The following is a 13338-nucleotide window of genomic DNA, read 5'->3' on the forward strand; positions in this document are numbered from 1 at the left end:
ATAAGCATTTCCAGACCTACCCCAGTCAAAGTGCCTAGGTCATTGCCACCACAGTGCACTATTATGAGGTCAGGGTGTTGGATTTGTATGAAGGATTTCACCAATGGCATCAATTGGTGCCACTTTAACCCTCTTTGACCAATCCATTTAATGTCTACATTTGGCAAAGCAAGGTCTCTCACCATATCTGTTTTCTCTGCAAACTTATCACTCCAGAAGACATAGCTGTGCCCTACAATCCACACTGTGAACATCTTCAAAGGAGAACTGGATGCACTCAGGAGGTGTCTTTCAGTAGAATGGCAATATGAAAAGAAAGACAGTTTGGAAATGGAGGCATACATATTTAAAAAAAAAAAAAAAGAACTGATTGGCTGTTTCATACCATTCTAGAATAAAAACTAGGCTGTATGTGTAAATTAATAGAAGCATGTTTTGTATTGGTACAGAAAAATGTGTTACCAAAGAACAGTACTATGGATTTGCTGTTAGGTTTGAAAAGTCAAGCACTCTTGCTCTGTGGAATTGAAACATTGTTTGGCGAACTTCTGACCTAACTCAACACAGCAGTGTTCCATGAGCTGTTGCTATGGTAGCAGGCAGAAGTCAAGTTGGGGGAAGGGTACTAGGCAGAAGTCAAGTTGGGGGAAGGGTACTTTTGGAAAAGGGTTGGTTTTCAACCAATAGAAATGTGTGATTACATTTGAAAAAAAGGGGGAAGCACTGAGATTTGAAACTTACATGTATATGTGTGGAAAAATAGAGGGAAAGTTTGCCATTATCTGGTTCTGCTGAGAGGAGAGAGGTGAACACAACAGAGATCCTGGCTCTGATAATCTGCTGTTTGAGTGTCACATTTCTTTCACAACTAACTAATTTTAAAGGTGAGTTTACAGTTTGAGAGGGGATGTATGTGGTAACTTAAGAAATGAATAATAGAAATGGAAATTGTTTTTGTTGTAGTTGCGTTTATCATTTTCTGTTTTGGGAGAAATTTAAATGTGAGGAACATGTAAAATAATATGGAGTATGTTTTCACAATAAATTAAGGTGTACTGGAAAAAAAAAGAATAGTTTAAGGGTTTGAGGTTGGACTCAGTAATGCAAATACATTCAGCATCACTAAGGCTGGTTGCCCTTGCTGGAGTGTAGGCAGTCACCGAGAATACACATGGTGGTGGTCTGAAAAAGCAGTTTGGACATGTGCATTTAAATAAATCAAAAAAAGTGGTTTCATAATGTGTCAGTCTGTAAAAGTGATTTTCTCTTGCCCCGAAAAAAAAAGAGCAGTAAGTGTGCTTTCAAATTGGCAAATAAATTTCGTTTTGGGACTAATGTGAAAACATGACTCTGTGTGCAGAGAGGAATTATAGGCAGAGATTTATTGCGTATTGCTCTGGTGATTTCACAGTTGCATTAGATGGAAAGGGGGAGCGAATTTTTGGGGGAAGAAGCAGACTCTTAGCACACACCCATGTGCTTGCCATGTATAATCATGCACAGTATTTACAAGCGAGTGGGGTTTTCAGGTTTCAGTCTGTAATGCAAATACATTCAGCATCACTAAGGCTGGTTGCCCTTGCTGGAATGTAGGCAGCCACCCAGGTTACACATGGAGGTGGTCTGAAAAAGCAGTTTGGACATGTGCATTTAAAAAAATCAAAAAAGTGGATTCATAATGTGTCAGTCTGTAAAAGTGATTTTCACTTGCCCCGAAAAAAAAAGAGCAGTAAGTGTGCTTTCAAATTGGCAAAGAAATTTCGTTTTGGGACTAATGTGAAAACATGACTCTGTGTGCAGAGAGGAATTATAGGCAGAGATTTATTGCGTATTGCTCTGGTGATTTCACAGTTGCATTAGATGGAAAGGGGGAGCGAATTTTTGGGGGAAGAAGCAGACTCTTAGCACACACCCATGTGCTTGCCATGTATAATCATGCACAGTATTTACAAGCGAGTGGGGTTTTCAGGTTTCAGTCTGTAATGCAAATACATTCAGCATCACTAAGGCTGGTTGCCCTTGCTGGAGTGTAGGCAGTCACCGAGAATACACATGGTGGTGGTCTGAAAAAGCAGTTTGGACATGTGCATTTAAATAAATCAAAAAAAAGTGGTTTCACAATGTGTCAGTCTGTAAAAGTGATTTTCACTTGCCCCGAAAAAAAAAGAGCAGTAAGTGTGCTTTCAAATTGGCAAAGAAATTTCGTTTTGGGACTAATGTGAAAACATGACTCTGTGTGCAGAGAGGAATTATAGGCAGAGATTTATTGCGTATTGCTCTGGTGATTTCACAGTTGCATTAGATGGAAAGGGGGAGCGAATTTTTGGGGGAAGAAGCAGACTCTTAGCACACACCCATGTGCTTGCCATGTATAATCATGCACAGTATTTACAAGCGAGTGGGGTTTTCAGGTTTCAGTCTGTAAAATATTTTTTGGAAAAAAATGTAAATATGTGTACTGTATTATAAATTGTTTTTAAAATATTAATACTTTTTTCTTTTTTTTCAGATTGATATAGAAAATTTTCGAAAACTAGAACCATTTTTAAAACTATTTTTTTTAAAAACAAATGAATAAATATTTTTTTGAGTGAGTATGGTAAGTCAATAATAATAATTGTAGTCTCTCAAGGACCTTGTAATGTGATAATTGATTTTTAGTGTTTTTTTTAAAAAATAAAAAAAAGGTACGCGCACCGTACGCGTACGGTAAAAAAAAAAAAAAAAGTTTTTAAAAACATATGTAAAAAAAAGATGAAAGATAAGGTTGGCTCTTAAAAGAACCGTTGTGTTCATGCAGGGACAGAGGAAAGGAAGCATGGGAAAATTATTCAAAGCGACAAATGTGCTGATCTATTTTGTTGTTCACTAGGGAAACACTGGTCTCCCTATAGCAAATTAGATCTTGACAAAATGTGCATCGAATATCAACCTTCCGAAATCGAGGGTTGATTTCCAGAGGGCCAGCAAAAGGAGATTCTCCCCCCACAGATGAAGGGCTCACCTGACCTGCAGAAGAAGGAGTCAGCCCTGCAGATGATGGTCCAGGCTGAGCTGCTGTGGATGTACTGGCTTGTCTTTCTGAAGAGTTACCTCCAAAAAGATGACCATGTGTCCTTCTGTGTACATCCTGGAGGTGTCTCTTCATGGTGTGATTCCCAAAGGAATACTTCCTGTTAGGATTACCTCTAGAAAGTACACGCTTACACAGTTTACAAGTCACTAAGGGTGCATTTACCTTTTGCTGGCCTTCAGGAAAAGTAAAATAATCCCATACATAAGAGGGCTTTTGTTTCCTCGATCTCTGCCTCAAGACAGTGCTGCTAGTGCTAGCCTCACTCTCAGAAGAGCTCTGCTGTTCTGCCATCGTATCCCAAAGACAAACCAGCTCCTTCTCCCAAGGGATCACAAGCAGAAATGAGGGGAATGGGTGTGGTGTAGGAGAGTTCTAGAACTGAAAGTAGTTTCAACCAATCAAAAGTTGTGTTTCATGATCACATGACCTACCGTACGCTTACGGTACGCTTACGGTACGCTTACGGCAAAAGTGCGCATGCGCGTAAAAAAGACACGCGCTTGCGCGCATGCGCATAACAGTCACTCCCGGCACTTCCGCGTAACGTGCGCGTTTAGCGTACACGCGTACGCGTCCCACGCGGAGTACGCGTGGCTATGCAAATTGCGTAACTATACGCAAGCAGCGTAGGAAAATTACGGACGTTGCGTAAACCGTACGCTTACCGTGAGCTTACGGTACGCGTACTAAAAATTTTTTAAAAAAAATAGAAAAAAAGTACTGCAAATAAATTTTACATGTTTATTTTAAAAAATATATAAAAAAAAACATATTAAAGAATTTTAAAAATTTAATCATAGTCTTTATAAAAGGTAAGAAAATTAAAATAAAAATATGTTAGAAAAAATAGAAGAAAAAAAAAAATTAGCATTTAAAAAACCTTGCAAATTCACTGAAAAAACCATGGGTTTCACACACGTTATAGTTAGGAATTAGCATTTAAAAAACCTTGCAAATTCACTGAAAAAACCATGGGTTTCACACACGTTATAGTTAGGAATTAGCATTTAAAAAACCTTAGAAATTCACTGAAAAAACCATAGGTTTCACACATGTTATAGTTAGCTGGACATTTTACTCGTAAAAAACCATTGAAATTGCCCCGTTATAGTTAGTTCAGCTAATTATAACTCGCGCCCCCGCAATGCACTGCTGATGACGTCACATATTACATCACTCATGACATGGTCAGTGACATCACTCATGACATCACTGATGACATCTCAAATGACATCACTGATGACCTCACTGATGACATCATCCTTGTGATAGAGTGGCAGACCTCCTCTCACCCTAATATAACTTTTGATACACACATACAAAAATAGAGACTAAAATTTACAAACGAATTGACATACCAATACCAGTAACAACAACCTCTTCAGTAATTCTAAGATCCACATACACATCCATTCATTCACCAACTGTTCAATACAGTCACTCATACATGTACTCACTCATCATATGTACTCATACACCTATACATCCTGTCACACAATGCCACTCATCCATAGAGTTACTTACACACATAGTCACTCATGCTAATAAAGAATCAAACATCCATTTACTTGCATATACAGTTATACACACACCACCACACTTACTTCTACAGAAACTTACACATACTTAGTCTTTTAAACAATCACTTATAGAAACACATACTTATTCATACAGGAACTCTTTCAATCTCTCGCTCTCACATATACTCACTTATATACACCAATAGTCACATATACTAGTTTAAAACATATGTAGTTACTCATAAAGACACTATTGAGACAGTCATTCACTCACTAACACACCCATACACACACTCATCCACCCATACAGTCCTGCACACATGCTGTGTTAAACACATACAAACAGTGAGTCAGTCATTCATGCACCTATGCACTACGTAATACCCCCCACCGAACCATGCAGACACTCAGACTGATACTCAAAAAACCAACTAATAACCTATATAGGCACCTATGTAGCTACTCACCAACCCATGCAGCCACTTATACACAAAGTGAGAGACTGATACAGATATTTACATATTTAAACATTACTCACTAAGCCATGTATTCACTATGATACACTTAATCAGTCAGTTACACAATCAATTTTTCAAAAAGAAATCATCCATTTAGACAGTAATATACCCATTTATTCTTCCATCGACCTTGAGATATACATATATAAAACATATTTAATTTTCAGAAAAACACACATTCACTGGATGATGTCATCAGTGAGGTCATCAGTGATGTCATTTGAGATGTCATCAGTGATGTCATGAGTGATGTCACTGACCATGTCATGAGTGATGTAATATGTGACGTCATCAGCAGTGCATTGCGGGCGCGCGAGTTATAGTTAGCTGAACTAACTATAACGGGGCAATTTCAATGGTTTTTTACGAGTAAAATGTCCAGCTAACTATAACATGTGTGAAACCTATGGTTTTTTCAGTGAATTTCTAAGGTTTTTTAAATGCTAATTCCTAACTATAACGTGTGTGAAACCCATGGTTTTTTCAGTGAATATATATATATATATATGTGTGTATGTATGTATATATATATGTATATAGTAGGAATTCCCTGTCCTTAGGTGGTATATATGTATATGTGGTTTCTTAGGTGAGGATAGGCCCTAGGGAGGGGGTAACGTTCTGGCTGGGTTATAGAGGCTCTGTTGAGCGGGTTCTATCTGATCCGAAAACCCAAGCAGAACATTTGGCGTCACGAACCGTTTACGAAACCTGTGTGCGTTGTGATTGTCTTGTGTTTGCTTTCGGCGCGTGCGTGGTTTTGTTTGCATTTTATTTTTGTATACTTCTGTGTATAGTTTTTATTTTTCTTCTTTCTTCTTTTTCTTCTTTTTTTTTTTTTCCGCGATGTTTTCTAGACGATCTAAATCTACTTTTAAGTTGCCCGTTGATATTCCCGGATGGGATTCAACGCCTTATGAAGCCTTGGCCCGTGAGTGGGCTGATTCTACTGGTTTGAGTGAGAATTGGAATTCTTCTTTGGAGCTGGCGGAGCCGGCTAATGTGATTACTTGTTTGCAGAAGGCACCCATATCGAAGGGTGAAGAGATTCCTATTTTGGGGCGCAGAGGTTGGATTGTTCTGTCTGCGTATCGGATTCTCCATGAGAGATTGTTGAAATTACAGATCTCTCTTAAAGATGTGGAAGCGCACTTTGTTGAGATTCAGAATTCCCATACTTTGTTGCGATGTCAAAATAAGTTGCTTGCTGATAAGCTGGAGACTTACCAAACTATTGCCGAAAGGGCGGCTGTGCGAATTGCTCGTTATAAATACAAGAACAGGCGCGGTCGAGTTTCGACGCGAAAGGTGCGTCTGGTCGTGGCGAAAGCCGGACTGGATTGGAATCCTGATGAATGGGATGGTAATATCTGGAATTCGAGTGATTCTTGTTCCTCGGGTGAGGAGTCTGCCAAGCGCGAGTCTTCTCGTTCCCGTCATGATTGTAAGTCTGCTTCTCGCACCTCTGCTGGTGCACCCCGTGATTGCGCTCGTTCTTCGGGTGGGATCAATACCTCTTACACTGATTATCCCTCTACGAGTGCTGATCGGGCTCCTTGTGATGCTTGTCCCGCGGTCTCTGCGCATCCAGTTTTTCGTCGGAAGTTGCAGCAGTCTCCCGCTGCTCCGCAGAGTATTTCTTTGGACTCTTTAGAGGACTTTACGCAACAGGAAATTAGTGATATTTTGCAGCGATTTCGGCAGCGAGCTGGTGAGACCTTGCTCACATGGATGGTGCACCTTTATGAACTGGGCGCTGCTGGTATTATGTTAGATATTGGCGATTGTTTGAAGTTTTGTTCCTTGAGTTCGGATTCTACTGTACAGGATCATTTTCGTAACTATAATGGTGGTGGTCAAATTTCTTTGCTTCAATTGGTGACTGAGGGTTGTAATCAAAAGTATCCTACTGAGTCTGATTGGCCTGTGAATGACAAACCGTGGTACACTTTGCGCGACGCTGCACAACGTCTCAAAGAGGAGGTGATGAAAACGGCAATTTTTCTAGGTACTGCTGACAGGTTGCTTGATGGTTTGTTGACATCTTCTGTGCGGAATCGCATTATTCGGTCTTCCCCTGTTGCCTATAAGCAGGTCATGATGACTTTATTGATTAACCAGACTGGTAATGTGTTATCTACGGTACTGGAGTCGGTACGCCAACTCGGTGAGTTAGGTGAGTGGTTTAAACCTGAACGTCAGTCCCGGCCTGACACCCGTACTCCGGGTGAAAATAAACTTACTAGGCGTGATATCTTTTCTGGTCTTCTAGCTGATGGTGTGCGTAGGGAGGACATTGACGGTGAGACTACCGCTCATTTGTGGGAGTTGTTTCGCAAACGTGGTTTGGATCGGAAGGAGGGTGCCCGGCGTGTTCGGACCACTGAGTGTGATCGTGGTGGTTCTGACGGTAGCGGTGATGACGACCGCCGTGGGCGCTCTGTTCGTCGTGATGATCGACGTTATGTACGTGATGTGTCCCCCCGTCGAGAGAGAGACAGGGAGAGAGAGGGGGAAAGAGAAAGGGGGAGAAATGATTATGTTTACAGCAGACGTAGAGATGATAGGGATCAATCCCCTGAGTTGAGGAGGAGAGAGGATCGTCACAGTTTGGTCGATCGTAACCTGCAGTACAATGCTGAAGACTCAAATCCGTTCCGTACGGGGAATGGATATGAACAGGAGGTACCGATACCTAAGAAACGTGAGAGTCTTTATCCTGATTTGTCCTGGTACACAGAATGCAGCAAGAATGACTAGGAAATAGGTCAAGCTCCGGTACACAGATGGGCTCACCGAGATAATAGACCCTATGTAGATATTGATATTTATTGGAGACATCGTAATATCCAAACGGCCCGAGCATTGGTAGATACAGGAGCGGAGGCCACTCTTATTCATGGAAAATCAAAGAAGTTTACAGGTCAGCCTTTTACTATTACCGGATTAGGTGGAAAAGAAACCCCTGCAGTTCAAACTTTGCTTGAAATGAGAATAGGTAGAATCCCTAGAAAAGAATATTCAGTACTAGTGGTGCCACTCTTAGAATTCATAATTGGAATTGATATCTTGAAAGGAATATCGTTGCATCTAGACGATGGGTGTTACCAATTTGGAACCACGCATTATATATCGTCCAGACCTATACGGGTTGGTCGTTTAAGAATGCCTCCCATACAAGTTCCCCAGGCGACAAAAGTGGTTTGTCAAAAGCAGTATCGTATTCCAGGTGGCCATGAGGAGATTAGTACCACTATTCAGGAGTTGGTGGATGCAGGTGTTATAACCCCGGTTACTTCTGCTTGGAATAATCCTGTTTGGCCTGTACGTAAGAGTGATAATTCTTGGCGCATGACTGTTGATTATCGAGAATTGAACAAACACACGCCTTCTTTGACTGTTGCAGTGCCGGATGTTATTACCCTAATTGAAAGAATCCAAAAGCATCCAGGTACATGGTATGCGTCCATTTATATTGCTAATGCTTTCTTTTCTATTCCAATTGCCCCTGAGTGTCAGGAACAGTTCAGTTTTACGTGGAACGGGCGTCAGATGACGTTTAGGAGTCTTCCTCAGGGCTATGTGCATAGTCCCACAATATGTCACCGGCTGGTGGCAGAGCATTTGGCTGAGGTACCGGTTCATTCCCAAATTCAGATATGTCATTATATTGACGATGTTTTGATCCAAGGCGATACACAGGAGGAAGTTCAGACCCAATTGGACAGGATCATTGAGTGCCTGCGTGGGAAAGGTTGGGAAATCAACCCAGATAAATTGCAAGGTCCGTCCCAGTCTGTAAAATTTTGGGGTATTAATTGGCATGAAGGGCACCGTGAAGTGATCCCTCAGGTTAAACAGAAGATTCTTGATTTTGCAGTTCCGAGGAATAGGAAAGAAGCCCAGAGCTTCATTGGCCTGTTTGGTTTTTGGCGCCAGCATATTCCTCATTTGAGTCAAATATTGGCCCCCTTGTACCGGGTCACGCGTAAAAAGAATGCATTTGAATGGGGTAAACCACAGCAAGATGCGTTTAGTCTGGCAAAAGAAGCAATTCAACATGCTCTGGATTTATGGCCTGTACATGATGGTGATGTGGATTTGAATGTGTCTGTACAGGGCCCTTATGCAAATTGGAGTTTGTGGCAGAAACAAGGCAGGAGTAGAGTACCGTTAGGTTTTTGGACCAAAAAGTTACCTGATGCTGGTGAGCGTTATACACCCTTTGAGAAACAGTTACTTGCATGTTATTGGGCTCTGGTGGATACCGAGCAATTGACTTTGGGACATGATATAGTTTTGCGCCCTGAAATTCCTATCATGCAGTGGGTTTTGAGTTCGCCGAAAACTCACCGAATTGGACATGCTCAAGAGGCGAGTGTGATTAAATGGAAATGGTATATACAAGATAGGGCACGTGTGGGCCCGAAAGGAGTTGCTTCTTTACATGAGCAGGTGGCGCAAGCGCCGTCGACTGAGACTGAGAGTGAATGTTCCGTACCTTTAGCACAGGAGTCTCCTGTCAAGTGGGGTAAGCCTTTTGATGATTTGTCCGTAGCGGACAGAAACCATGTTTGGTTCACGGATGGTTCAGCGAGGTTTATAGGAACGACACGGCACTGGAAGGCGGTGTCCTATAATCCGGTTACACAGAAATTGCTGAGCATAACTGGTGAAGGTAAAAGCAGCCAATTTGCCGAGTTGTATGCTGTTTATCAAGTTTTGAAACAAGAGTTACCTGGTACATGTCATATTTTCACTGATTCTTGGTCTACTGCCAATGGACTGGCTGTTTGGTTGCCGACCTGGCATTCCCATAATTGGAAGTTACATTCCAAGGAATTGTGGGGAAAAGAGTTATGGCAAGAGATTTGGGAGATGCTCCCACAGAGTACTGTTACAATCTTCCATGTGGATGCTCACACCCCGATAGATTCTCTTGACAAATTTTTTCATAACATTGCAGATGAGAAATCTAAAATTGCTGAGGCAGTGGTGGACAGGCAAGATTCTGACATTGCGGGATTGGCGAAATGGGCACACCAGAAGGCAGGACATTTTGGAGAGAAGGCCACTAGCAGGTGGGCTGCTGATCGAGGAATTTATATTCCCCTAGATTTAATTAAAAATGTTATCTTACACTGTCCCGTTTGTCAACATATCAGACAGCGTAAAGTGCCCCAAATTGTTAAAGGTCATTTACATCGCGGAAAACTGCCCGCTCAAATCTGGCAGATTAATTACATTGGTCCACTCCCTATGAGTAGGAATTGTCAATATGTTTGCACTATTGTTGATACATACAGTGGCCTGCTGGTAGCCCTTCCCTGTAAGCAAGCTACCCAATTGAATACCATTAAAACATTAGAATTGATTATGATGTATTATGGTGTGCCATTCCAAATTCAATCTGATAATGCATCCCATTTTCGTGGAAGATTGGTACAGGAATTCTGTGCGGAAAACAATATTGAATGGATATTCCATATACCCTACTATCCACAGGCCTCGGGCCTGGTGGAGAGATTGAATGGCCTGCTAAAGGACCAGCTGCGTAAGTTAACAAATGACAAGTATAAGAATTGGCGAGACTTTTTGCCTCAAGCGTTATTGATTTTGAATAACCGTCCTTTCCTAAATGCTGAATCCCCACTTATGCGTTTGTTTCCTCCGAATGTTGATGCTAAGCCCAATGAAATAAGAGAGACTGTGATGTACTGGGAAATTACTCCTGGAGCTTTGGCTCCATGTAGAGCAACCCCAGGGTCGGCAGGTTTAGACTTGCATGCCATGGATGACACCGTTTTAAAAAGTAAGGATCGGGTCATCATTGCTACTGGTGTTGGTATTCATATACCACCTGGGAATTTCGGATTAATCGCCCCTAGATCGGGGCTGGCCGTAAAAGGCATTCAGGTGCTTGGAGGAATTATTGACAGTGATTATCAGGGAGAGATTAAGGTGCTCCTGCTGAATAGCAGTGAGGTTGACTTACTGATACACCGCACTGACCGAGTGGCTCAATTACTCATTATGCCTGTTTTCAGTGGTACATTAATGAAAGGCACTGCCCCAACTTTGCTAACTGTACGAGGCCAGAAAGGTTTTGGCTCTACGGATAACCCTGGGGCTAGGGTTTGGGTGCAGTCGCCTAAAAATCCCCCTGAACAAGCAGAGGTTATTGCCACTGGTCAGGACAATACCATTTTGGTTATGAGACCAGGGAAAGATAGCTGGGAGGCGGTCCCGGCTGACAAATGTTATTTACGAGAATGATTAATGCCTGTATTTGATTCCCTTTCAGATAATTCTTTGGACTGTTGCTGCAGGATGTGTCGGTACTGGACTCCTTTTGGGATGGTACGACGAGAAAGGAGGGATCCCGTCAACCCGGGATGAACTGAGAACCCGAGTGTTGCGTTCCTTCGCTGCGTGGGATTCATCATCGAACTTTTGGACATCATTGGCCAGGAGGGTGACTGATGCCCCTCACTTCTGTTTGACACCGATGAGATCTGTACACGATATTCTGGCGACCTGTCTGGTTGCTGTCCCTGCCTCGTTGGAAACCATAATTCACATTTTTAATGTTTCAAAGGCTCGTCCCAATGTTCTCCTGGGTGATTTTGCTACCCATGTATATTGCCCTTTATGTACTGAACTGCCGAACGAGCCACCCCCCATCCCGTCCCAAATAGTTACCTATAATATCACACAAGGTGATTTATGCTTCTTTCTTACGTGTAATCCTAGTGCGATCTCTGAATGTCTACGCCTCAAACTAAAAGGCGCCACTTCATTTACCACTCATGAACGGACTTTGTGCTTTCAAAGGACACCGACCACATGTGTTTCAGTCCAGAACAATATGACTTGCAATAGTTTGGTAGTTACCCCCAGTCATTATCGCACGATGTTACTACCTGCCGGATGGCTTTTCTCATGTGGTAATACTTCCTGGCCATATGTCCCTGCAAACATTTCCGGAGGCCCTTGTGCTATTACGAGACTCAGTTTGTTAATGTTTTCATCACATCCGAATGCCAACTCTTGTGTGATTCGAGATACTGTGATGTTACAGGAGGATTGTGACTCATCTTTGCATTTATATTCCAAGTCTGAATACCTTAGCCTAGCTATTTCAATTATTGGTGTTCCTGCTCTGGCAGTTTATAATGCCAAATCCATTGGGAAAATGGCCTGTTGGATGGTGAAATCCATTAATCATACTTCTACAGTCCTGTCCGACATGTTACTGGATGCCCAGGGTGAACGTAGGGCCATTTTGCAAAACAGAGCGGCCATTGATTATCTTTTGCTTAAACACGGACATGACTGCTCCGATTTCGAAGGTCTCTGTTGTTTTAACTTGTCCGATCATACATAATCCATTCGTGCACACATTGACAAGTTGCGTGATTTAACGGAAGAAGTTAGAAAACACGTTGACCAGGGCTGGTTTGACTGGCTCTTTAATTGGTTGCCTGACGTATACATGCTACGTCAAACATTAGGTGGTATTCTGATTGCTGTTGCTGTTTTGATTTCTATCTGTTGCTTTATTCAGTGTATTCCTTCACTGCTTCAATTCTGTACACCCGGTACTAGACATAGATCAGTTAGTTTTGTTTCATATTATTCTTCCACCGATGTTAGTTCTGTTTAATGAATGTATAATAGACTGAAGTCAAGGGTGAAATGTACTGCTCGATTTTCCCGGCCCTATTGTGTTGATGGGTGATTAGGGTGACTTCAGTCTCTCTAACATTCAAGCCTAAGGGTTAGAGTAGTGAATGAAGTCTATTTTCTAGGCACTTCGACATGATCCTGTGTTCTTCCCCATAGATCAGGGCTTGCACACATATCCTAGGGGATAGATTCGTTAGTCTTAGGGATAGCCTGCCCTGTAGTGAGGGTATTTCATGGAGCCGTGCTGAATTCAGGCCTGGTAGGCCTCAAACGGGGGAGACTCCATCTTTCTTTCTGTTCCAGCAGCTTGAGATGCTTCTAGGTTAAAGGGGATGTTTTAGTTATGAGGTGTTATTCGCTTGGAGAGAACCGGTTCAGACCAGCCCTTATCGAAGGATTGTATTTTTCTTCATGCCGAAGACGCTACATCAGGCCGGCCGGCTGGGAAAGTGTCCTTGGCACGGGGAGGTACAAGAATTTGGTGGGCGGCAGGTTACGGGCTGGAATTTTCCATGAGAAAATGCACCTCTATATT

The sequence above is a fragment of the Triturus cristatus genome, chromosome 11, assembly GCF_964204655.1.
Source record: "Triturus cristatus chromosome 11, aTriCri1.1, whole genome shotgun sequence".
Classification (NCBI taxonomy): Eukaryota; Metazoa; Chordata; class Amphibia; order Caudata; family Salamandridae; genus Triturus; species Triturus cristatus.